At 37.1% G+C, this 26,032-nt stretch overlaps 1 long non-coding RNA gene across 2 annotated transcripts in view; it reads right to left on the bottom strand.

The window, feature by feature from the left end:
* The window catches only part of LOC111820307 (uncharacterized), a 142,021-nt gene that overhangs the window by 27,816 nt on the left and 88,173 nt on the right, over positions 1–26,032 (bottom strand). For both annotated transcript variants that reach the window (XR_002823862.1, XR_002823861.1), the window contains exon 2: positions 536–703. This is a non-coding gene — a long non-coding RNA (uncharacterized LOC111820307). The remainder of the gene's footprint in view (positions 1–535; positions 704–26,032) is intronic.

Here is a 26,032-nt window from a genome sequence, read left to right as displayed (position 1 = left end):
CCCCCCATGTGTTAGGCCGTTGTATATTTTGTTCTAAAATGATTGTGAGGAAATAAATAAATCCAGATTAACATATATTCCACTCACTAACTACATGCCATTTAATTCTATAACGAGGACCAAATGTTTTTTCTCCTGCTCTCCAGCCTTTCTCTCAAAAGTGCCTTCCTCCCACTTAGGGACAGATTTCTGTTCACCTGGTGGCACAGTGGTTAAGAGCTTGGCTGCTAACCAAAAGGTAGGCAGTTCGAATCTACCAGCCACTCCTTGGAAACCCCATGGGGCAGTTCTGCTCTCTCCTATAGGTTCACTGTGAGTTGGAATGTGACTCGATGGCAACGGGTTTGTTTTTTGTTTTTGTTTTATCCCGTATTTTAAGAGCTCGGCAGCTAACCAAAAGGTTGGCTGTTCGAATCCACCAGCTGCTCCTTATAAACCGTATGAGGCAGTTCTACTCTGTCCTATAGGGTCGCTATGAGTCAGAATCGACTCGATGGCAACAGGTTTGGTTTTTGGTTTTGGTACTTGTACTTACAGTAGCTCGTATCTTGTGGGTTAGTCCTCCATGAGGATGCTCCTGAATCTCTTGGTCAGCTCATGTGATTCACTGGGCCTCAATTTCTTTATTGGAAACCATTATTCAGTAATCACCTTGGATGAACAGCATGTGGAATGAAGCCTGTGATTAATGTAAGTTCTTTGTCTAAAATGAAAGAAAAGGTGATTTAAACTCTATAAACTTTAGTTCCCTCATCTGTAAAAATACTAGAAAAAAATAAACAGCATGGTTCCTTGTAGGTCTAAAATTGAGGTTTTTGTTGAGAGATGTGTGTTTGCATAGCTAAACCCAAAGAGTGGTGAAGAAAGAACCTAGAAGGACAAAGTAACCAGGACTAAATTCTATTTCTCTAAAAAAAACAAAACTGAGAGTCTCTGATATATGAGGCAATTCTGTAACAAACGAGAAAAATCCGTGTTTCCCTATACATACCATTTTCTTTTAGCCTCAAGGGAATTCTCATCATATGGCATCAATCTTTGCCAACAATTGACCCAGTAGCTCTGTTCACTAAGATTTTCTCTCACTCCACATACTCTGTAGTAATTACCAGGACTTAGTTCAATTTTACTTCATTTCTGTAATATTCTGACCACTCCTACAATTACCCCAACCAATGGCCCAAATGCTCCCACCAAAGATTTTTCCAGATCTAATAGGCTCAGGTGTGCTCAGCTTTCCTATAACTTCATCCAAGTCTTCTACTTTAACATCATTCTAAGTAGATTCAAACCTAAATAATATATTTTTTAAAAATCCCGTTTCTATTTAGCTTCCTTCCGTAACAGTTACATTACTGGCTTGAATTCCTAAAACTCTATAGAATTTCTTCTAGATTTCTAGATAGTTATAGTTATTAACTGTTCCTACTGTAAATTAATATTCTCTACCTGATAAAATTTATTTTAGTTTTCCAGCAGTGTCCCTGACTCATAAATCATATTGAAGAACCCAGTTCATTTCAGGCTCTTTTTCTATAAAAAGTAGCTTCTGACAATTCTCCTACCATATATAATCAATCCATATTTAATAATACTTAGTAAAAAGGAAATTATGAACACAAAGCATTAATGTACCATCTTCACAATGCTTATAACAGAAGGAGCCACGTTTTTCATGGGTCGTTCTTAAAGGAAAGAGTCACTATGTTAAACGTTCTCCCATTATAGTTCCTTATTAAATATTTTCCTGAATTTTCTTCATCTTTTGCCACATCCACAATGACTCTATAAAGAATTAAAATCTTGCATTTCGATTACCTCTTTTTTTTTTACATTTAGCCAAAGATTACAGAGCAGATATTGTTTTACATTGAATTTCTGTTAACCATGTCCTCCACTGGAGCATAGTTGTACACATTGTTTCAGAGTTAACATAATGGGGAATATTTTCAAAGAGGGCTGTGTTTCAAGCCAGATGGTTTATCTGCCGAAACAATTCTCCCAGTAGAGAAATAGTGGCTGCACAGTTGCGGTAGTGTTCATAAGCCTAGTGCAGTAGATTCATTTGGCACCCACATTTTGAAGTCAAACAAAAGTGTGGTTTGTGTGAGTCTCAGACTCAGACGTTCAAAAGTGAAAGGAGTGTTCTGTAATTGCACATTGTGCTCTATTGTAAAAGGAGGAATGTTTATATCAGAAATGCATATGCAAATATGATATATTTTTTAAATGCATCTATCAGTCGTTTCACACAAACAGTGCATGGGACAATACTAGGATAATTGCTTCAGAGATTATTACAGTCTGGCCCAAGAAGAGCCAAGTTGCCATTATTTGTGTTGCAAGCAAATTTATTACCGAATTCCGTTCTACTGTATCTGTTAAATTTGAAAAAAGAAAAGATTAGACATTTATTATATCTTGGGTTTTCGGCAAAGATCAACTGTTATATAATGAACATCCAAGAGTTGCACTAAGCGTTCTCTCAATGTTGCAATGCATGCTATCCCCACCTTCTTAGAATGGTCTTGATTTTAAATCTTGATTAAAATCTCTTGATTTCCAAGGACTCCTTAATGGGAGGCCTTGGTGGCTCATGGTGTTGGCCTCTCTACCCTACAATGATCTTCAGAAGTATTGTTATGCAGGCTGGGAATCTCACTCGCCTTTGTTATAGGAACAGTCACTTCTCTGTGTACTAACGTTGCCCACATTTTAAAAATAAACCAGAAGAGTCAGAGGATTCCAAGAGGGGGTTACCATACTCTGAAACGTCTCAAGCATGTACAGGGATGGGAAAATCCCTGGGATTCCAGAGATTTAAAAAAAAAAATAGCACGAGAGGTTCTAAATAAAGAAATTCTTGGGTATATTGGGGAAGTTGGCACCCGTGTTGCATCTCTTTCCCTTAGAGACTATTTTTGCTTGAGTTAGCAAGTGAGTGAGGAGTGAAAGAACGTATGTGTGTGCACGTGCCCTTTTGTACTTAAAGAACTCAATGAACGTTAATAACATTTTATTTTCTTTGAGAATAAGATACCTTCTAAAAAATATACTATTTCCCCCTGAATCATTTTTATCCCCACTAATTCTCATATCTCAATACATTTTATGTAAGCCAACTATTTTATCCACATCTAAATTTTGGATGAAAAAGAAAGAAGTGTCTTTAACAAAACAATGAAAATAACATTAGAACTATGATTTCCACAAACGGAGTTAATGTTTCCTTCACACACTCGAGTACAAATATACACACACACACATACACACACATAACTTAAGCCCCATAGTAACTCTCAAACAGTAGGAGAAATAATAAAGGTAAACACTAGAAGCTTTACCCAAAAAATGAAAACCAAACCCACTGTCTTCAAAGTTGATTCCGACTCACAGTGACACTGCAGGACAGAGTAGAGTTGCCCCATCAGGTTTGCAAGGCTCTAATATTTATGGAAGCAAATTGTCACATCTTTCTCCCACGGAGCAGCTGGTGGGTCCAAACCCTGACCTTTTGGTTAGCAGTCGAGCACTTAACCACTGCACCACCAGGGCTCCCTGAAGCTGAACTACCCTGGAATTAACAGGTTAGCTGGAAATCTGCAGGATTCGTTGCTCATGGACCTTGTAAGCTTTTACGTATTAGCTTTCAGGGCCATCAAGTATGATAAATCCAGACTGGAAAACTTCTGCCCAAATTAGTGTGTATATTAAATCCAAACAAATTTTGCAAACACATGCCAAGATGAAAATCTTTACCTTGCCTTCTACAAAACATACTGTTCAATGACTACCTGTGGGCAAATTAAAATGAAAAAAAATCTCAACACCTACTAATTACTTGCATCATTATGGAGGCTACCCAAGATATTTTGAGGTGTTAGGCACTTTATTTCTTCCTTAGTCTCATATATGCTGCATCTTGATCTTTTTGAGTGAAGATTTGCCAACGTGACATTTAGTGCAGGCACTGGATGTACTCAACCTGGCAGAATTGTGGTATTTTTTTTTTTTAAGTGACTGCTTTGGGGGATTTCTCTCTCTTTTTTTTTTTTTTTCTTTTCTTTTTATTTTTTCGTTTTATGAATGTTGTCATTTGCTAGCAGACATCTTATAGGACATTGCAATCTAAGATATATGGGTCCCATTAAATTTATAACAGAATATTTAAATATTTACTTTTGTAAACATTTGCTAAATGATCTGACATTATGTATTTTTAAACAAACAAGAAAAGTCCTATCAGGTCAGATATATGATGCTTCAAGTTTTTATGAGTAATTAATGCCCCATATCTTTAAATAGTCTCATGTCCCAAATACAAGGAAAACTGCCAAGTGCTTCAGCACATCACTGGAGTGATTTCCTTGTTCGCTCTTGTCATTTTATATCACTTTGAATGACTTCACTAAGCAGAAATTAGGGTGCATATTTTTCCTACTTTTTGGTAGATTTTGATAACAAAATTACATACATGAAATCCAGGCGAGAGGAAAAAACATCTCTGATGGACAGGTTGAATCCAATTCAAATATCTGTAGCAAAAAGAGCAAACTGGGTATTTCCAGAAAGTGAACAAATGGAATTATTCATGAGGTCATGGTTAAATCAATACATCTCTATCTTAAACCAGATCTTTTCTAATAGTTTGCATGGTAAAGATATGAGGTACAATTAAGATTTATAAATATCATATGAAAACAGAGAAAAAAGCCTGGTAATTTGGTGAATCAATGTATCAGTAATACTCTTGTCCTGAGACACTAACATTTATATTTTCAAAATGGATATACTTAAATCCAAAAATGTATGAAGGAATGTTGTGAGGTTTTGATGAATATTCAAGAAATCGGGAAACAGATAAGAGCAAGGGGACTCATTTCAACCATTTCCAATAGAGTAACTATAGGAGTCCAAGGTAACTTGTTTCCTTCTTCCCATTACATCAACTTTTAATTACAGTGATTTTCAAAAACAGAGCATCTGTCATTGCTCAAATGAAGTTGATGTTTCCAGGAGTCCTTACTTCAGTATTGTATTTTTCTCTCCAGATGATGTCTCAATTTATCACAAATTTAAAAGTTAACTTCCAAGCAAAATAAGGTAGATACAAAAATAGTTACCCATTTCTTAAATATTAGAGTGATGTTTTGAATGTACTAGTTATGTGCTATGCATGGCTCTGTGGAACCCACTCTGTACAATAAAAGAAAAAAAAGTCACCAAATTTTCCCTACTATATCATAACTATGAAATCCTTCCTATCTCATAACTCTAGAACCAACCTGGTTTCCAGAAGAGGTATCTCCAAGCTGTGCCAGACTCTCAGAATCTCTCTGGTCAGCATCCCCAGACTCTGGTTTAGCCCTGCACTTTGCAGGAATGCAAAAATACAGCCACCGAGACTTGAGCCATGCTTCTCCATGTGTGCTGAGGTTTCCAGGTGACCTGAGTGTGTTATGATTGTGTCTGGCCTCAAAATAAAAGCAAATTGACAATTCCTTACCTCCCCCAAGCCAGTGCCAATTTTTAAATAAAATGTCTAGTGGTGATTTATTGCCAATGCAAACGGCCAGACTGGCAGTCCCATTACCTACTAAGCAGACAAATCAGTAAAAGCCATGTCAACCTTGCCCAGTTTCCCTAAGTATTTTCTAGAAGGCATTCCAAATTTCATGATTGTTCTGTTACCAGATTTCTTATTTGTGTGCATTGGAAAACAAAATACCTAGTAGACCTGGAAGGTTTGAGCAAGCATTCATTTCTTGTTTTGGGTACCTCCTGGGCACTTCCAAGCTCATTTTTCATAGATCCCACACTCTTCTGTTCAGGCAAGAATTATTGACCAATAATCACCTGGCTTGAAAATCAAATATGGCTGCAGAACTAAAAAAATTTCTTTCCTGCATCTAACATCATCTCAGAGACACATTTCCTACAACTTCCCAGGGAGCCAACACCTGCCTTGGTGTTTTACAAGAGACTTCTCTCCCTTTTTCCTCAACCACTTATATATAACAGCACCTGCTGGCCATGCTGTCATTTTCAAAATGTTGATTTGGGTCTTGTTTGGCTCTATCCACCTCTGTGATACCCCGTGAAGCTGATCTATCCCTGCCAAAATAAAATACATGAGATTTTTTATATTGCTTTCGTCAAAAGCACCTCTTCCCATTCAGGAGAAGGAGTTCAAAGACTGCTGCATATAATGTGGTTTAAAAGAAAACCATCCAGAACCATCGATTCCTGCTTCTTTAAGATTACAGATAGGCTGGTCTGACAAAGGAAACCTCTTCCCAGCTTACTTAAGCTGCCCAAGGTGACTCGTTATCGAGTCAATGAGAAGAAATCTCTTATGTCTTATCTTGATGCCTCTGTGTCACTGTACACAAAACGCAGAACTACCATCTATATTTCGTCAGCCATTTTCTTCATGTATTATTTAATAAACTGTTTAGAGCATGCCTAATTACAAACATTTATTATAGAATTCAACCTTAGAAATGTGTGAGAATATGCTAAATTGTTTCCTACCTAAAGTTTTAATGAGAGTATAATACCTCCAGCCCATATGCTTCAAGAACGTTATCCTTAATTATGTAACATGGGTATTTTACTGATATCTGTTAACTGCTAGAGCAGCTGTGGTTTTCTGCTTTTTTGCACAGCTCGGGAGGAGCAGCGAGTTCAGTTTCCCCTTTTTGGGGGGTTGCAAAATCCATGCCCCAAACAGGTGTGTGCAATCACGAACCGCAGTGATGAACCCAAACTGCTGCCTTTCTAAAAATTCCACCAGCCGGTGACACACGCTGGTCAAGGTTGCACAACCTTGTTTTCCACCGGTTATTTTGATGATTCATTCCCCCATGGGGAGGTGAATTTCAGCCATTGTTACTTTGCTCCTGTTTCTGATAACTAGAGGAATCACTTCCTCATTTTGATTATTTCACCCTCTCCCTCATTCTCTATCACTCTCTCTTTCTCGTTCTCTCTCTTTGTGTTTTCAGTTGAATCCTGATCTTTCGGAAGGTGCTGAGTGAAATGGTTGTTCTCTTCTTCATGAACAGGAATTAGAAGAGGTGAAGCTAAAAGAAACACACACATATATATGCACACACAACATAGCAAAGAACTCTTCCAGTTGTTACTTCACTGCAGTCAATCTACCTGGATGACACGTAACTACAATCATTTATTAAAAATACAAGAAATTCAAACCAATAAATAAGTCTTGTCCACTTCCAAGTAGTGACTTTGGAAAACTGTACATTGATTCTATTGATTGCTCAAGATATCTTTGTGGAATTGCCATCAAAGCCCCTATCATATTGTTTTAAATGTCAATTATGGCAAATTGTAATACTTAAACAGTAGGTTTGATTTTTGTAAACATCCAAAGCTTACTTATAATTAAGTCTGCTAATAAATTGATGAAGTCTATTTTTAAAATAAGCTCAATCCTTGAATAATAAAATTAACTAGACATGATGAATGAAAAATAAATCTAAGGACAGTTTCAGAAAAAGGAGTTGCAAAAACACTTTGAACAGTGACAAATATCCTTAAATTTAATGTCGTCTTCCCAGCATAACTTCTTTGGAGAAGACAACATTCCTTTGCAAATTTTGGATGCTTGCTAAAACTATGCAGTATTATTTTGCCTTCACTTTTCAGTTGTTCCAGAAAATGGAGCAACTCAAATTAATTTTATTTCTTCTTATAAACAAATTCATTGAGGATACTGAGTAGAAATTATTTTTTCTGATCGAAGGCACCTAATCACCTAATTAGGCACAAAAAGCCCTGGTGGTTCAGTGGTTAAAAGCACAAGCTGCTAACCAAAAGGTCAGCAGTTCGAACCCACAGCTGTTCCTTGGAAACCCTATGGGCAGTTCTACTGTGTCCTATAGCGTCACTATGAGTCAGAATTTCTTGATGGCACACAACAACAATTAGGCACAAAAGCACATCGACCCATATCACATGGCTCTAAAAGTGTGGGTTTTCCTTGTTCCAGAAAGCAGTGTGTTATAATGGAAGGAGCACAGGCCATGAAATATGAAGATCCAGATATTAAGCTCTAACTCTACTACTTACTGGTTGTTACCTTGAGCAAGGGACCAAACCCCATTGAACCTCAGTTTCCTCATCAGTTAAATATGGAAATAATGCACCCCTTTCATGAGTATTGTGAGGATTAAAGGAAAACGTGTATGAACAAACTCTAGCAGAGTTCCTGTAACATAATAGATGAATAAAGCACAGTGAATTTTATGACAGTTGTTATTATTACACTCTAGTGTTCACTGGAGCACAAGCTGCAGAAGGTAAGTCATGTTTGTGAACCAGCACCTAGCATAGCAGCACCTGACACATAGTAGGGCTCAATAATTGCATATTGAACTAGGCTGAATACGTTCTTCCAAATGTACCAAAACATAAACCAAAAAATGGAAATTAAAAGATGAAGATTTTAAATCTAATTAATTATAAACAAAACCAAAGGGCAAATATTGTTCTGTTTAGCTTATAATGTGGTACTCTAGGTTCTCTGGCAATTAGGATAAAAAAAAAGTAATAATAGGAGATTTTTAAAAATAGCTGATTTCTTGACCTAGTTGTTTCCCAAACTCTTCAGTGTTTTAGAAAACTTATTTGTTATCAATGCAACATTGTTTCATTAAAGGTACTCACAAACTTTGCTTAAATGACTCCAGCTAAACTATGTAAATTGAGTAGATACATAGCAGAAGGCATAGGTTAGGGGCCATATGTGGAGATGGTGGGAGGGGAACCTTGGATAGGAAGAACATTAAACCACTCCTTCTGTAATTTTTACGGAAGCCCTGGTGGCACAGTGGTTAAAGTGCTTGGCTGCTAACTAAAAGGTCAGTAGTTCAAACCTACCAGCTGCTCCATGGGAGAAATATGTAGCAGTTTGCTTCCATAAAGATTACAGCCTTGGAAACCCTATGGGGCAGTTCTACTCTGTCCTATAGGGTTGCTATGAGTTGGAATCGACTTGTTGGCAATGAGTTTGGTTGTTTTAGTTTTCTACAATTCTTGGTAGCTGCAGGGGTGTGGACTCCTTAGGGGTGGTGGAGCACTGAAGCAAAGTCACACTTCCCCAAATACAAACATAGTGGAGTGACATCTCCTCTTAACCTTCTCCAGACACAAGCCTAATGCTTGTCCCTCACAAATTAACCACGAAAAAGGACCCTCATATGTGGTGGGTACTTAAAAAGCATTTGTTTAGACAGATAAATTAACAAATATCACTTCATCATTGTTTTATTTTTTCCCATACTTCCCTTGCTCTCTCACCATATTTTTTAGAAATGAGAAGACTGTGAAAAGAAAAATAACTCTGGAAGTTGACTTAATCTTCATTTCAGTGGACAATTGCACAAATTGCCCTTTGTGAATCCAAAGCAATTGCTACACCTGCATCAGTTGAAAGGTAGAAAGCTGGATTGTCTCTTTCAAGAAATATCTTACTACACAAGCTGAGAGGGTTGTGACCACCCAAATGCAACCAACAGTCAAGTACACCTAACTCTTTTGGATCTTCAGTCTGCACCAAAAACAGAAGTGGAAATTCTATGGGAACCAAGTATATACTCTTTGGAATGAATGATGGTGCTCACAGAGCCCTTTTCAAGGGATGAACAATACAAGTACAATATACACAGGTACTTTCATCTCTCCACCATTAAAATTCTCTTTGAACTCTTCACTACTGAATATTACTAGTCTCAAGCACATGTTTGGATGCTTCGAATATAAATATCACATTCAATTTTGTACATAGGCAGTTCAAAGCCACCAGCCGCTCAGTGAGAGAAAGATGTGGCAGTCTGCTTCCGTAAGATTCACAGCCTTGGAAACGTTATGGGACAGTTCTACTCTGTCATATAGGATCACTATGAGTCGGAATCGACTTGATGGCAGTGGGTTGGTTTTGGGGCTCCTCTTGAAAAAACTTTGCTTTGTCATGGCACTTGGAGAAGAAGTTAAATAATCGTGTTTAGGAGAATTACAAACAAGGAACAGAAACTTTGGACTGTTTTTTTTTTTCAATCTTAGGTTGGAATCCCATGACCCAAGATTTTGCAAGTCCTGAAGGAAATTCAGCTCAGGCAATGAAAAGTCTTATGATACATTACCCTGCAATCTGTTAGTAGCTACACTTCTGATTCATAAAGGAAAATAAGAATACTAAGAAAACGGAACTCCAGAATTAAATCATAAAGAGAGATAGATCCACAGCCCAGATCACCTAACAGTATGCTATCCCCAACTCTCTAATCTCATAGCTCTGGGACCCCTGTTCTGTAATAATACTTCTCGTCATTTATTTATATACATTTGTCCTTCAGACTGTGAGTTGCTTTAAGGCAAGGACCAAATCTCATACTTCCCTGTGACCCCAACTCATGGCACAGAAACTAGCACACTTAAGATGTTTTGTAAATATTTGCTAAATAAATAAAATGGCAGATGAATCTTGAAGGGATTATGAAGGGATATCTGTGAATAGTTCTGTAATACAAAACTATATTCTGTAATTCAGCAACAAACACCACTATAAGCAAATATAGTTAAATCTCTTACACAGAAGGTAGCCTGGTTCACTTTCCTTTCTCCTGCCCATTTTGAGGTTTTCCTCATCTTCTCTCTCCCCTCTTTTCTTCATTCTGATGTTGCCTGAGTGCCACCCATTCATCAGTGTATTGCCATGGGTCAGGACTGAAGAAAAAAGGGGATGGTAAATGCCTGAAGACTCATCTGTCCATTCTTAATATTCTAGTGTTCTAATACTACTACTGAGCTCCTAATAAACAATCTTTCCACCCCACTAAAAATTCTGCTCTTCTCACTGTCTCCCCCATCTCAGTGAAGGGCAATTTCATCCTTTGTTGCTCAAACCAAAAACCTGGATGCATCATTAACTTCTCTCTTTCACTCATACCCCACATCTAATCAATTAGGAAATCTTGTTGATTTTACCTTCAAAGCTATATCCAGAACCCAATCACCTCCACTGCTACCAGCTTGGCCCAAGCCACCATTATCTCTTGTCTCGATTATTGAAATAGGTCTTAACAGGTCTCCTAGTCCACCTGAAGTCCATTCTTAATAGAGCAGCCAGAGTAACCCATTCGTTATCAGGTCCTGTCACCCCTTCAATCTGAGCCACACCTATGTCTTCTGATTTACTCAGAGGAAAAGCCAAAATCCTTACTATGACCCATAAGGCCCTTATTATCTGCCACCCACCCCACCATCCATGCTCATTACCTCTCTGAATTATTTGATTACGCCTCCCATCTCTCTGTTCCACACACCGGCCACAGCCCCATTCTGAGAACAGACCACTGGTCTTGCCATTGTACTAAAGGTGTTACTCTGCCTGGAAATACCTCCCAGAGGACCACATGGCATTCCCTTCATTTCCTTCTTGTTTACACTATTATCTTTTCAGTAAAGCCTTTCCTAGACATCCTAACTAAAGTTTCATCATCCCTCCCCTCATATTCTCCTTCCCTGCTATGTTTTTATCCTTAACACCTATCACTACTAATAAACTATATATGTCTTTATTTGTCTTGGTTACTGTCTGTCATCCCTGCTAGAATATACGTTGTATCATGGCAGGAATTTTTATCTTTTTTTTTTTTTTAATTGCTGTATTTCAGAACATAAAACAGTTTCTGGTGTGTACCAGACACTTCTGAATGAATGAATATTCCTCCTGATATAGGCTTCATTTGCAGTATACATAATCCCATTATTTACCTGTAATTTTTCTTAGCGAGGTGTTAAAATTAAAAAATTTGGAAAAAAAAATGCTTTGAAACTTGTACTTTTTAGAAAAATTCATATCAAAATTGAAATTTTACTCTAATACAAAGTTGTATGCTGGCTTAGCTAGGAGAAGACCCTCATCAGAATTTTTGAACTTAGATCATGTGAAGGATTAAATGAAATAGTATATGTTTAAATATTTTTAAAAACAGGTCATAAGAAGGCAAAAATTATCTTTATTTTCAAATAATAAAATCCATAACCAAAAGAATCTAGAGAATTGATTGAAAAGCCATTAGAAAAAAAATCTGAGAATTGAGTAAACTGGCTAGTTACATTAACTTAAAAGTAAATAACTTTCCTATATGGAAGCAATAACCGATTAGAGCATGTGATCGGGAAAATCTAATTAATCATAGCAACAAAACGTCATCATCATCTTCATCATCATTAGACCAAACAAGCTACTTTAAAAAGCTTTTTAAAACAAGCTACTTTAAAAAGTTTTTGAAAGCTTTTTAGAAGTTAAGTTAAATCTTCATGAAGAAAATGTTAAAACACTATTGAAAGGTAAAAAAAAAACCAAACCCGTTGCCGTCGGGTCGATTCCAACTCATACTGACCCCTTATGGCAGAGTACAACTGTCCCATGGTGTTTCCAAGGAGCACCTGGTAGATTTGAACTGCTGACCTTTTGGTTAGCAGCCTAGCTCTTAACCAGTATGCCACGAGGGTTTCCATTGAAGAGGTAAGGTAACCTAAATAATTGGAAATGCATGCCTTCACTGAATTATTCAAAAAATATTTATTTAGCATATATCAAATACAGGACATCACTCTAGGTACCTATATACAAAAGTGAACAAAACAGACAAGATTCTTGTCTTCTTGACATCTCAAAGGCACTAAGAGTTCAACCTATTCAAAACCAAACTCAGAATGTCCTTGACCCCAGTAGCTGATAATGGCACTACCACTAATCCATAAATACAACCAGGAACCTGAAGTCATGTTTGACAATGCCCTTTCTCTTACCATCTAAATGAAAACCATCAACAAAACCTGTTGACTTTCCCTCCTAAACATTTCTTGAATATGTCACTGTTTCTCCATTTCCACCACCAACACCTGAACTTCTATCATCATCCGTCTTGCCCAGTCTTCAAGTAAATCTGCTAAAAATGGCCAATGTGATCCTTTCAGAGAAAAAAAAAAATTTTAATGACTCCTTATCATTCAGATCTTAACTCAAGCATCATTTCCTCAGAGAGGACATTCATGACAGTTCATAAGTTCTCATAGTATCATGTATCACTCCATCGTGTCCCTTGACATGGCTGACATTTGACTGTGTGATAATTCAATCATTTTATGTCTCTTTTGCCACACTACAAGCTCCACAGATATTAAGGACGGTACCTCTTTCGGTTCTCATTATATTCCCAATGTTTTGCATCAGATCTACATGTAGTAGATGTTCAGTAAATAACCAATGAAGGCAACAGTGCCCTTAGACCTAATTAAGATGAAGACTTGCCTTTGTCTTGTTCTTTGGAGCCTCCCTCCACGTATCTCACACAACACACACATACACACTCACTCACTTACACAATAAGGGTACTAAAGAGCGTTTGAGCATCTCTGTCATGTGGCTTTCAGCAGTCAGCCATAATATAGTGCAGTCTATAACCTTGAATATCTACTCTCATAATTAACACCCTTTAGAATCCAGGGAAATTCTCCTCCTCTTCCTTTGCTCTAAATCCTTAAAATAAAAAGTAATTGTGAATGGTTGAGGATTGTGTTGATGCTGACATTGGAGAGGGACTCTGTTTCAAATGAGTGGCAAATGCACGATTAGTTAAGAGAAAGGACAAATTAATCATCTTGTCTAATCCTTCCTCTTAGTATGAAAGCAAGAGATTCTTGCAAAACAAGTATCATTTCCCAGAAGTGTCAAGCATCTTTCTTGCTTCTCTTCATGTTCCAATTCATCGTTCTGGAGGTACTCACAAACCAGTGCAATATTTAGTATGATAATTTCTCAGATGTCAGGATGGCAAAGTTTCAACCGACTCAAGGTTGCTGGAAGTGTAGGGAAACAGGCACCCTTCACTATTGTTAGCACTAAAATATGGTGTTAGAATTTTGGAGAGTAATTTTGAAATATCCATCAATATTAAAACTCCCATACCCTGTAGAGGCAATATATACCCTTGATTATGAGCAAAAGCTCTGGATCCAAAAGAATTGGGTTCATGTCCTCGTTCTGTCAGTTCCTTGCTATATGATCTTGGGCAAATTTCTTAACCTCGCTGTGCCTCAGTTTCCTCCTTTAAGAAACGGTGATAAAGGAACCCCTGAGAATATGGCCCTTAGACATCCTTCTAACATGGAACTGAAGCCAATCCCAGAAATCACCTTTCAGCCAAATAATAGACAGTCCTATAAATAAACAATAACACACGTAAGGAAAGTGCTCCTTAGAACAATCATCCACATCAGACCAAAAGAACAACATATGCTCAAAACCAAAGATAAGAAGGCAAGAAGGGGCAGGAAAACCGGAGGAATGGAAATGGGGAACTCAGGGTGGTAATAGGGAGAATGCTGACACATTGCAGGGATTGAAACCAACGCCATGGAACAATTTTTGTATAAACTATTGAATGGGTTGCTGATTTTCTCTGTAAACCTTCACCTAAAGTACAATAAAAAGAAAGAAAGAAATGATGATAATTGTGCCTACCTCATACCTCCTAAAGTTGTGAGGGTTAAATGGAATACTGCCTATAAAGTGCTTGCAGAGCTTGGCCCATAATAATAATATTTTATTAATATCAAATATCATCATCCTCCTCTTCCTCCTCCTCCTCCTCATCATCATCATTTTAATCACCATTAGACCAAACAAGACAAGCTACTGCTAGGAATTAATTCTATAGTTACAGACACATAAATATGAAAATATATATGTCTATCAGTGAGGAAAATTATATATATTATTTTATAGCTTTAAACCTGGAAAACAGTTTCATCATAAGAAATAATGAGATAAATCCATATATTCTAATTGGGAAAGATGCTCATTATAGACTACGAACAAAGGACGTTCTCTACCTGTGGTTAAATATAAGTAATTGTACTGCTGTTTGAATTATTTGATTACTTCTCATTAGGGATTAGTAAATAGCGGCTTAGTATTTTAAACATGTGAATTCAGTCCAAAATCAGATTTATGTCAGTCCAGTGATTTAATTGCAGGCTGGGACTACACCTCACAAAGCTAGAAGTGTGATCAGATTGCATATTGAGCAGTGAACGGTGGAATGATGCTTACACAGCATGTTTGACTCTTATCATGTTTCACCAGTTAAGGTGTAGGTAGAAAAACTACAGGTTAAAATCACACAACAAAATAAGATATAAATTACATGAAACCTGAGATTTTCCATGCATTTTATCACCAGTTACCCCTTGAATAAAACCCCCACTCCAAATGAACTCAGAGTTAACAACTGCAAACCACCGACGCCACAGATCTTTAGTTTGTATTTTCTGTGAAACATGTGAAAACTCAGCAAGTGGAAACTGAAATTTCTTAAGTGTATATCAGTTTAATGTTATGTCATCAAATACTGTGTAACTAATCCTGTGTCCATGTTGGTGAACTATTCTATTTATTCTAGAGTCGCTCTAAATCCTGTAACTGTAGATATTACCACCAAGTGTGATGATCATCTATGTCAACATTTCCCAATCTCATTCCCAGGACTAGTAAGTCAATATTTTTCTGCTTTCCCACATTCCTATCTGGCCACGCTGACATTACATCTCAGTTCCTTATTCTTTCTTTATATTATTCCCTTTCTCTGACTCCCAGGATCTCCATCAGAAAATACAAATGTTTCCTGGTCAGCCAGTTCATCTTGATGGGATTTGTATGACTCAAAATAGCATTTTACTTTTATTATCGCCTCTAAAAAAATGTTCAACTCTTTCTTCAGATCTGGAAAATATTTATATCCTTTCACCCAGTAATTCTACTTCTTGGAAGGCATCCTAAGGAAAAAATCAAGGATGGGTACCAGAATGCTCATCAAAGCATTATTTACAAGTGTGAAATATTGCTGAAGATTGATAAATGATGTAGGAAAATGTTCACTATATGTAGATCTGAATGGTCCCAAGTATATAATGGTCCCAAGTATATAATCATATGCACAAAAAAGGCCAAAAAGAGTACGTAACATTTTTGGGGAATAGGGGTGTAAACACTTTTTGTTTTCTTTCTCACTTATCTCTGAATTTCCTGAAATTTCCTCAATAGACACATAATTAAAGATATATAATATACACATGTACACAGAGTTTTACATCTTTATCCAGAATTTACTCAGTATAACCACTAAGTGCAACCATTCTTCAAATTGAATGAAGCAGCCCATCAAAGAGCACCACACACTTACTTAGCACAAAACAGAAAATAATCTTGAAAAACACAGGGACTCAGCCAGGTCAGAAAATAAGAATTACTCAGGCCCCTGATGCTAACACTAAAATGTGTCAATCACACAAGTTTGTCGGATGCTGACACTTCAACTGCAGAATGTCAGTTCCTGTTGGCAGATCCTCTTTGGGCTTGCTGTTCTGGTCAAATTTAATTTAATTTTAAAAAAACACTAAATATGAACAAATCCTAAGCGTTCAAATACCATTTGGCTAGGGTAGGATAGGACAAGGGAGGATATAGAGTCTCAAGGAGACAGTGAACCCCTGAAATTAGAAGAGGGAGCCTGGCTGCACGTAGAATGGGAGGACCCATTCTTTTCTTCTTTTTTTTTTTTTTTAATTTTTTTTTGTTGTACTTTAGATGGAGGTTTACAGAACAGTTTCTCATTAAACAGTTAGTACACATATTGTTTTACGACATTGGTTAACAACCCCATGACATGTCAACACTCTCCCTTCTCGACCTTGGGTTCCCTATTACCAGCTTTCCTGTCCCCTCCTGCCTTCTAGTCCTTGTCCCTGGGCTATTGTGCCCCATTTTCTCATTTTGTTTTATGGGGCTGTCTAATCTTTGGCTGAAGGGTGAACCTCGGGAGTGACTTCAGTACTGAGATAAAAGCGTGGCTGGGGGCCATACTCTCGGGGTTTCTCCAGTCTCTGTCAGGCCAGTAAGTGTGATCTTTTTTTGTGAGTTAGAATTTTGTTCTACATTTTTCTCCAGCTCTGTCGGGGACCCTCTGCTGTGATCCCTGTCAGAGCAGTCAGTGGTAGTAGCCAGGCACCATTCTAATTGTACTGGACTCAATCTGGTAGAGGCTGTGATAGTTGTGGCCCATTAGTCCTTTGGACTAATCTTTCCCTTGGATCTTGTTTTCTTCATTCTCCCTTGCTCCCGAAGGGATGAGACCAGTGGAGTATCTTAGATGGCTGCTCACAGGCCTTTAAGACCCCAGACGCTACTCACCAATGTAGAATGTAGAACATTTTCTTTATAAACAATGTTATGCCAATTGAGCTAGATGTTCCCTGAGACCCTGGTCCCTACAGCCAAGAGGGCCCATTCTTGATCTACAGCTGTTTAGATCACTGGTTTCCAGACTTTTTTTGTGAACTGGCCTATTTCAAATAAAAATTAAGGGACCTACATAGATAGAAATTTTATTTTGCTACCTCCTATTCTCACCACCATTTTGTAAAAGAAAGCACTCTTTTCATGGAAAAATAAGGACATGATCTCAAAATAAAATATTAGCTTCCCAAGAAAAATAACTTGTCAGCATTACACCAAAACATATGTGTAAGATCATCCAGTGAAAAATGTAACAACAAATAAAGGTATTACTTAAACTGGCATTTGGGAACCCCTAACTCAGCTAATGTCCAGTGATTTCTCTAGTAGACTTTCCCTTGCAGGCTAAGATGGATTCACTATTGAACTAAGGAATTTATTATAAAATGAGCCAAGGTACAAAGATTTATTTGTTCAACCAGAATTGATAAACCCTAGAGAACAATCAAGCAATTGCTTAAGTGATAATCCATTTCAAAACTTTTCTGGAGGGTAAAAAGAGAGCATCAGAAATCTACCTTCCCTAAAAACACTTAATGTTCATCATTATGGACTTTGGGATTTGTAGAATGTTCATGATAGAAGCCACCTCATGACAAATTCAGATTCCTAGCTAAGGACCAGAATTTCCTGAGTTTTGCTGGCATCCTCCAATGTAGATCAGCACCAAAATCAAGTTAAACGTACTGTCCTATGACAAATGAATAATTAAGGGACAGGGCAGTAAGTTTGTCCTGAGGATTGATACAGGTATATTTTATCTCCACCAAACAACCATTCAAGACCAAAATCTCATTTCTAAATCTCATCTATACAGCAGAAACCCTATTTATCCAAGACTGAGGGAATTCTCTTTCTTGGTTGCCCTCATTACTTCCAAAGCCACTCAGGTCATCCAAGATGGTTTTTTAGCCATGTCCTGGCTCAGCTCTTGTAGCCTATGGATGATGAAAGCACAAACTAATCGTTTGCTTTTGTTTGTTTTCAGATCATTATGCAGTAGTTTAAAGTTAATGAAAGTTTTAACAAGAACCAACGAGCAAAAACAAAGGTAAAGTAAAAAGAGATTGCCTGCAGACAATTGGTTTTAGCTAATAGGCTTTAGGTAATATTTAGACAAGGGTCAACATTCATAATCATGTTTTCTTCATAGTTTCTTAATCCAAATGGGAAGGTAGTAGTTTCTTTTATGAATATTTTATCAAATGAGAACAAACGCATCATTTTATTTGGATTACATCACTCAGAGAAAGGGGGAAACAGAGAAAGGCTAACAAATCTTAAAGAGTCACTTATTTATGCAGATAAAATTTACTTTCTGTGTTGTGATTTGTTTTATTGGTACACTGCAGTTCAATTTAGATTAAGAAGCAGAAGATTATTTTTTCCCAACAGAGAAGTATCATAAATACAGCAGACATTTTTTTTTTATTTGAGCCAAACCTTCTACAAATATTCAGAATAGAAGAAAAAATATGTTCCCAAAATTCTAAGTTCTAAACTTTTGAAATGGTGTTTAACTGAACTTAGCCCTGTAAATTTAGTGATGGGGCGAATTAGACCAGGATTTCTTGTCTAGAGTGATGTAAGCTAGAGGGTTGGCATCAGAATCGTTCCTTCTTTGCTAGAATGTTTGCTGGCTCTCTGGTTTGGTACAAAGCTGTACCAAAGCCATCATCATTCTCTGTGGAAGAATGCAGTATCATATATTGCGACACTGGTTACCAAAAGAACCCTATTGTAATCTGAACCAAGGGGTCTTAATTATCATTAACTGCAATACCAAAGTTAAAATCTCTGCTAACTGATTAAAACTTTCAATAATCATCAGTGGAAAATCTGGAGGAAAATTTCACTCCATGACATCTTATAGAAAAAAAAAAAAACTTCTTGTTTGTGAGTTCCAACTCAAAACGACCCCACATGTTACAGAAAAGAACTGTTCAGTAGGATTTTCTTGGCTATTATCTTTACAGAAGCAGACCTCCAGGCCTTTCTTCCATAGCACTACTGGGTGAGTTCGAACCAGCAACCTTTAGGTTAGTAGTAAAGTACAAACTGCTTGTGCCACCCAGGGACCTCCCTGGCATCTACTAGGCACTTAATAAATGTTTATTGAATTAAATAGAGGGATGGATGGATGGACAGATGGATGAAGGAAGAATTACCAAGCCTGAGATTACAGGTTTCAACCCCACAGCCCTTGGAGAAACCCCTATAGATGCAACTTTGTTCTAATTTATCTTGGCCCCAAGAAAAGCCACAAAACTATGGCAGGCAGTTACAAGAATGAGCCAGAATTCTGGATGTCCTTTAAAACTGAACTAAATTTTTTTCATCGCAAAGCAAATTAGACTTCCAATCTCACCACAAAGTTTACTGTATCCTTGGATCTTCTCTGCAATACATTCTGCTCTGAACAACCTAGGAAAGATTTCCCCCATTATTTACAAACCTCAACTCATCTCTTAATTTCTTTCCAGATCTTTAAAAATAGCTACCACTTATCAAGCCCTAAATATCCACTTGGCACTTTATAATGTACTTCAGATATATGACCTCATTTGATGCTCATAAAAATCCTACGTATTTATTTACTCAATCAACAAATGCTTATTAAGTACCTTCTAAGTATCAGGTAACGTTCTAAGAACTTAGAAATTAATCAGTGACAAAAGCAGACAAAAATCCCTGCCCTCTTAGAGCTTACATTCTAGTCAGGTGGGGGAAGCAGCGAATAATAAACATGTTCTTATTGTTTTAATTATCCCCATTTTACAGATAAAGAAATTAATATTCAGAGATTTAAATTAGTCTCTAAAGAAGATATTGACAGAAAAAGGAAAATTTGGAGATTCAGACCCAGAACTCTCTAGTTCCAAAGACTGTGTTTATCATCGTTTAGCCATACCACCTCTGCTCTCGGAACTGAGCCAGAATAGTGCCAAGTACTTAGAGTTCTAACTGGATTCTCCAAAGCATGGTGTAACTCAACTGCCACATAGTAAGCATTCAGATGTTAGTCATCTCTGCAACTGCTGAATAAAGCCAAGCTTCTCTCTGTACCCCCATCTGTGATCTATAATCTTTAACTAAGAGCAAAAGCAGCATGGCAGCTGTCTGCCATAGTGCTCACTGCAGTTCTAGTCCACCTCTTTCCAGGCACACAGTAGGACTGCACCTCCTGGATCCCCAATATGACTAGTTCTGTCTAATCTGCTCTGCATTTGGGTTCGTAACTTCTAGGATGGAACATGTGATTTCTAATTCGTGACCTCTCAGAATACTCTTTTACTCTTGTATGAGGGCTAGAAACATTTAAGACTTCAGTTGCTCCCTCAGGGTGGTTCCCTGCCTAATTACAACATGAAGAACTCATCTGCTGATCTGTGATAGACAATGAACATGAGTAAGAATAACACTTTGTTCTTTAAGCCACTGGAACTTTGAAGATATTTGTAACCAGAGCACAACCTAGCCGATCTTTCTTTCATAGGACCCAGGAAACTCCTACATGTTTTTCTCTTAATTATGATGATATGGTGGAACAAGTAAACGGAATAAAAGTGAGAAGCCGACAGTCTAGGAAGTAACCATACAGTATCTGGTACAGAAGACGTTAGGGAGTCAATAGAAAGGATATATAGATAGCTTTGGGAAAAGAAAAAAATTACGAGAAAAATATATCTTAGAAACACTATTAAGCAGGGACAGTGTATGCCATCAAACAATGGAAAGATCTTCTCTCTGCTCAAAGCCTAAGAGTTACCACCATGCAGTCCCAAGATTCAATAATAATAATAAAGTTCAATATTTAAGTCATATATAGATTAATTTCTTTATATTTTTCATATCAGTTGAGCCCTTCTTCAATTAATAAATAGGCTCTGGGAAGACAGGATCTGAGAGTCTGCCATGTGCCTGGATGTCAAAATCTTTGAAGAAAATTGAAAAGTTGACACTCAGATCTGATATGACTTCTTCAACATACAGAGCCAGAGAGAAAAGCCTCCAAGATTACAAAACACCACCTGCATTTACATCTTCCAAATGAAAAGTGAAAAAGGAACAAATGTGGTCTTATTACTTTCCATCAAGGGCAAGATTCTTACCACAACAATGCCTATTGCACTAAATTATCAAACACAGAATCACACTGTAACTTCTGGAAACTACAGACTATATACACAGAATAGAGTCAAAGGACCTCTACACAGGTATGTCTCACCTTGAGTGGCATGTGTTACCGAAAAGTTGCATGTCACTAAAATAGGGGACATTGAATAAAGGGGGAAAAGAAACTTGCCGTTTCATCGTTTCCTAAACTGAAATTATTTCTATAATTTATTTTGACTTGTCTTCCTCGCAATTCTTAATTTGCATTTCAAAAGTAAATTGCATTTACACCTTTGTTAAACTTTTAAGATTTTTGATATACAAAGTCCATTTCTGGCAGGTTGACATTAATACTTATTTCACGATATTTAGGTTCAAAAATTTCCATTACCCTAAATAGAAAAGAGGAGGATAATATAATAGTTCCTAATATGTAAAATCTAGGTCTTCAGTCATAGTTGAGAATGGTTGAAAGTACCTGGAAGCTGAAATTTCCAAGACTCATGGGAAAACTGTTTCATATATATCAACAAGCTACAGGTATCATCCAAAATCCTTAAACTGTCACCCAATTATGATGTGATCAGTGATTGTTCCCATAGAACAGGCAGCATCAGTAATAAACTACAGACTGATATTGATCAGCCTAAAGAGGGAGATTGGGCTAATTTGTGAAGTTATGGAAACCCAAAAATTCACCCAAATTCGTTCCCATTGAAACAATCCGTTTGAATTAGATTTTTTTTTTTTTTCTATCCAAATTCCTTAAAGTTCCAGAGTAGATAGGACCTTTCACATAATTTATACGCTCCTTGGAAACCCTATAGGGCAGTTCTACTCTGTCCTATAAGGTTGCTGTGAGTCGGAATCGACTCGACAACAGGTTATGCACACTTTTCCAACTAGCAAGCAGCAAGAATTAGTGGAATTGTATCAACCAAAGAATACTTGTAGATATACCTCATAGACTTTAAGTGCCCATAAAGCTGACTACTGTATTCCATAAAAGCAATCCATGTACTTCGGATCATTAAATATCACCTTCTGGGTACATAATGTAGTATTTTTATCATGCTCTGCAAATAGATCTTGGGTAAGTACTTGTGCTGTGCTCTGCAGATAATTATGTCCTTAAAAAAAAGAAGAAGATAAATCAAATATCTCTCCACAAATTCATATCAACACCTAGCTTAGTTCATTTGGACAGAGTATTAATTTGATGGTGGTGGTATATTTAACACTATAGCCCAGCTGTTTTACTCCTCAGTGCTTCTACAGAACATACCCCTGACCCTGTTCAGTTCTCTGCACTGTTCTCTATAATATTCCCAGCACCAAAATAAGGACTGATTCGTCACATGCAATAAATAAATATTTGTTAGATGAATAAATCCTTTGTCTTATAATTGTATGCCATTCATTACAGAGGAACCATGGAGATAGAAAGCAAAGAGAAATGTTTACTGCACACCTGTGTTGTAGGAGGTCCTTTGAGTACCATATATGTTGTCTCGCTTGACACAACTCTGTGGGTATTATGCCCACTATGCAGATAAAGAAAACAAGGTCCACAGAGTTTAGTAACTTGTACAGAGTTGCCAGTTACTAAGTGGTGAATCCAAACTTCAAACTCAGATGTATCTGGCTCTGAACTCTATGCACTTCCCAACATACTACGTAGTTTAATGTCACCTGTCCCTATATATGAAAACCTATTTTCCCTTTTGCAGACCCTTGGCTACTGTCCAGCCAACAGTGGATCTTATTACAACAGGCCCACTTACATTATACACACTTTCACATCAGGCTTTTTTTCCCCTGACTGGATATCCTTCTCCCCCTCTAACTACGCAAACATTTCTCTCTCCCTTCAAGGGCCATTTTCTACTTGAAGTCTCACTTCCCCACCAGCTCTCTCCTCTCTCAGTGTGAATTACACAATTTCACTTCTGTGAGCCTAAGTTGCTTTGGAGGCATGTTCTTTTTGTAATGTTTTCTAATCTATTATTTTAATCTCAACCAGATTATAAATTCCTGAATTTTAATTTTCCTTTAATTCTCCATTCTTTCTCCTCAGTGTTGACATGTCATAAATACAGCACAAATGTTTCACTGCTATAGAAAACACTAAGTCCATGCCATGCTAATTATTTTTCTATCTTCGTGAATTATATTATTTGACTATTTTATAATAAATTAAGAGGTAATGTCATGTACTGAAAATCACACTACACGGGAATTAAAGTGAGATTAATCTTTTAAAAAAGTGTCTACATGAGACCCAGTGGACAACAGTAACTCTAAAGCATGGAAGAGAAGACAGTAGGCAGTGAGAGTAAGTTAATGAGAGTATAACAACTAGAACAGAAGTAATGGGAATGTTGACACAGTATGAAGAATGTAACCAGTGTCACTGAATATCGTGTGTAGGAATTGTTGAACGGGAACCTCTTTTACTGTGTATACTTTCACCAAAAATACAATAAAATATTTTAAAATAAATAAACAAAGTGAGCTTAGTTGGCATTCTATGCCATAAACTAGTGGTACCATTTTGGACAAGTAATGTAGCCTGAGGCTGTTGTTAGCAGTGGAAAAATTCTCACTTTCAGTGCAGGAGACTCAGGGTTCGATTCCCAGCCAACACACTTCATGCCCAGCCACCACCCATCTATCAGTGGAGGCTTGCATTGCTAAGATGCTGAACAGGTTTCAGTGGAGTTTCCGGACTAAGACGGACTAGGAAGAAAGGCCTGGTGATCTACTTCTGAAAATAAATCAAAGAAAGCCCTATGAATCGTAACAGTTCGATCCACGACTGATCATGGGGATGATGCAGGACTGGGCAGCATTTCGTTCCATCGTGCATGGGGTCACCGTGAGTCAGGAGCCAACTCGGCAGCAGCTAACAACAACAATATAGCTTCAATACATCTTGTTTCTTTGCCTGCAAAAGGTAGAGTCCAGACTAAGTGAGACCTAAACAGAATTTATTTTATTTATGTTAAATTGTTTCTTAAAAGAGAAATTGCAGTTGTGGCCATGCATTTATGCTGCTAGGCTTACTCAAATTTGCTCCACCTGGAGACAATTCTCCCTTCAGGGTCTTCCACTTCACTGATAGATACAACAGATAGAGATGTAAAATATAGACATTAGCAGAAAGCCCTTTTCAAATAATAGCCAGTTTCCCAAAGCAAACCCCCACTCACCCACCCAGATATATTTAACACGTGTGTTTCAGTAAATGTGATTTATTAGGGAAAATCACGGTGTTCCCTGTACTGAAGCTCAGGGCTGCTACCTGTGCATAATGGTCTAGAAGTAAAATAATATATTCACACATAAGTCTTAGGTCACAGTTCAATTTCTCCTACCATCTTGTCTTTCCTTACATTGTAGTTTACATTTAGCTTTTACTTAGGTCATCCACATGTATTGACTAAATTCAAATTTTAAAAAGATGGAAACTTTATTGGGTTTATTATTAATCAAGGAATTGCATATATTTAATGTAAAGCTGTAACTCACAGGTGAATCTCTAAATGAAAGCAGCACAAACCATAACTGTGAGAGGTACAATAACGCTTACAGTGGCATACAGCTTTCATTTACCAACCCATTTCTTTCCATACATGTTTTCTTTAATTCATCGTTTCATTTACTCGTCCATTCATTCATTCAATATGAAGTTACTGAGCATCTACTATGGATCAGCAACCAGGCCAGCTGCTCAGTTTCAATTTTGTCATATTAGGAGAAGTTACATGAAACTATGTTGTCTCTAGAACATGCTATATAAGTGTAAAAAACGATCAGTTTAAAGTTTTTTTTTTTAGTCCAAAAGCTTAAATGTGGAGAGGAGGCAGAAAAACCTTACATGTAACTTTAAAAAGTCCCCAAAAAGTCAGGGGAAGTCAAAGAAAACTAGTAAGAGGAGGGAAAATGTGAGCTCCATCTGCAGAGCAGAGGAAAATGATGGTTAATAAATGGGTAATGGCATGCCCTAAGGAATGACTGAAAATCATTCTATATCACCTTCACTCGCATACTCTATTTGAAAGAAATAACTAGGGCTGTTAAAGTAGTTATACCTTATTCTTTAGAGGCAAAAGGTAAACTTTCCAATACAGTAGAGCCATTTTCCATTCAATATTTACTTTCTGTCCAATAGTAACAAAATCTAACCCACTAGATTTATGTTTTTGCTTTATAATCTTTCATGCTCTACCTGTTATAAACTTATCTTGATACAAATGCACTTTACAACTGATAAATTATTCCACCATTAATAGATTCTTTACTGAGAAACCATTACCTTTCTTGATATTCCCAATTAACCTGACATTTTGTCTTCAGTAAGTCTAACAGTAGTCAAAATCTTGATAACACTAGGTAAAATACATATGTGTGTGTACATATATATATATATATATATATATCCTGAAAATTAATGTCTTGGGTAAGCAAAAGCAGCTTGGCTGTGGTATTTATTCTTCTGGTCTTTCATATTTTCAAATACTT

Source organism: Trichechus manatus, unplaced genomic scaffold, assembly GCF_000243295.1.
Source record: "Trichechus manatus latirostris isolate Lorelei unplaced genomic scaffold, TriManLat1.0 scaffold00033, whole genome shotgun sequence".
Taxonomy (NCBI): Eukaryota; Metazoa; Chordata; class Mammalia; order Sirenia; family Trichechidae; genus Trichechus; species Trichechus manatus.
This window is presented reverse-complemented; position numbering and strand designations above follow the sequence as displayed.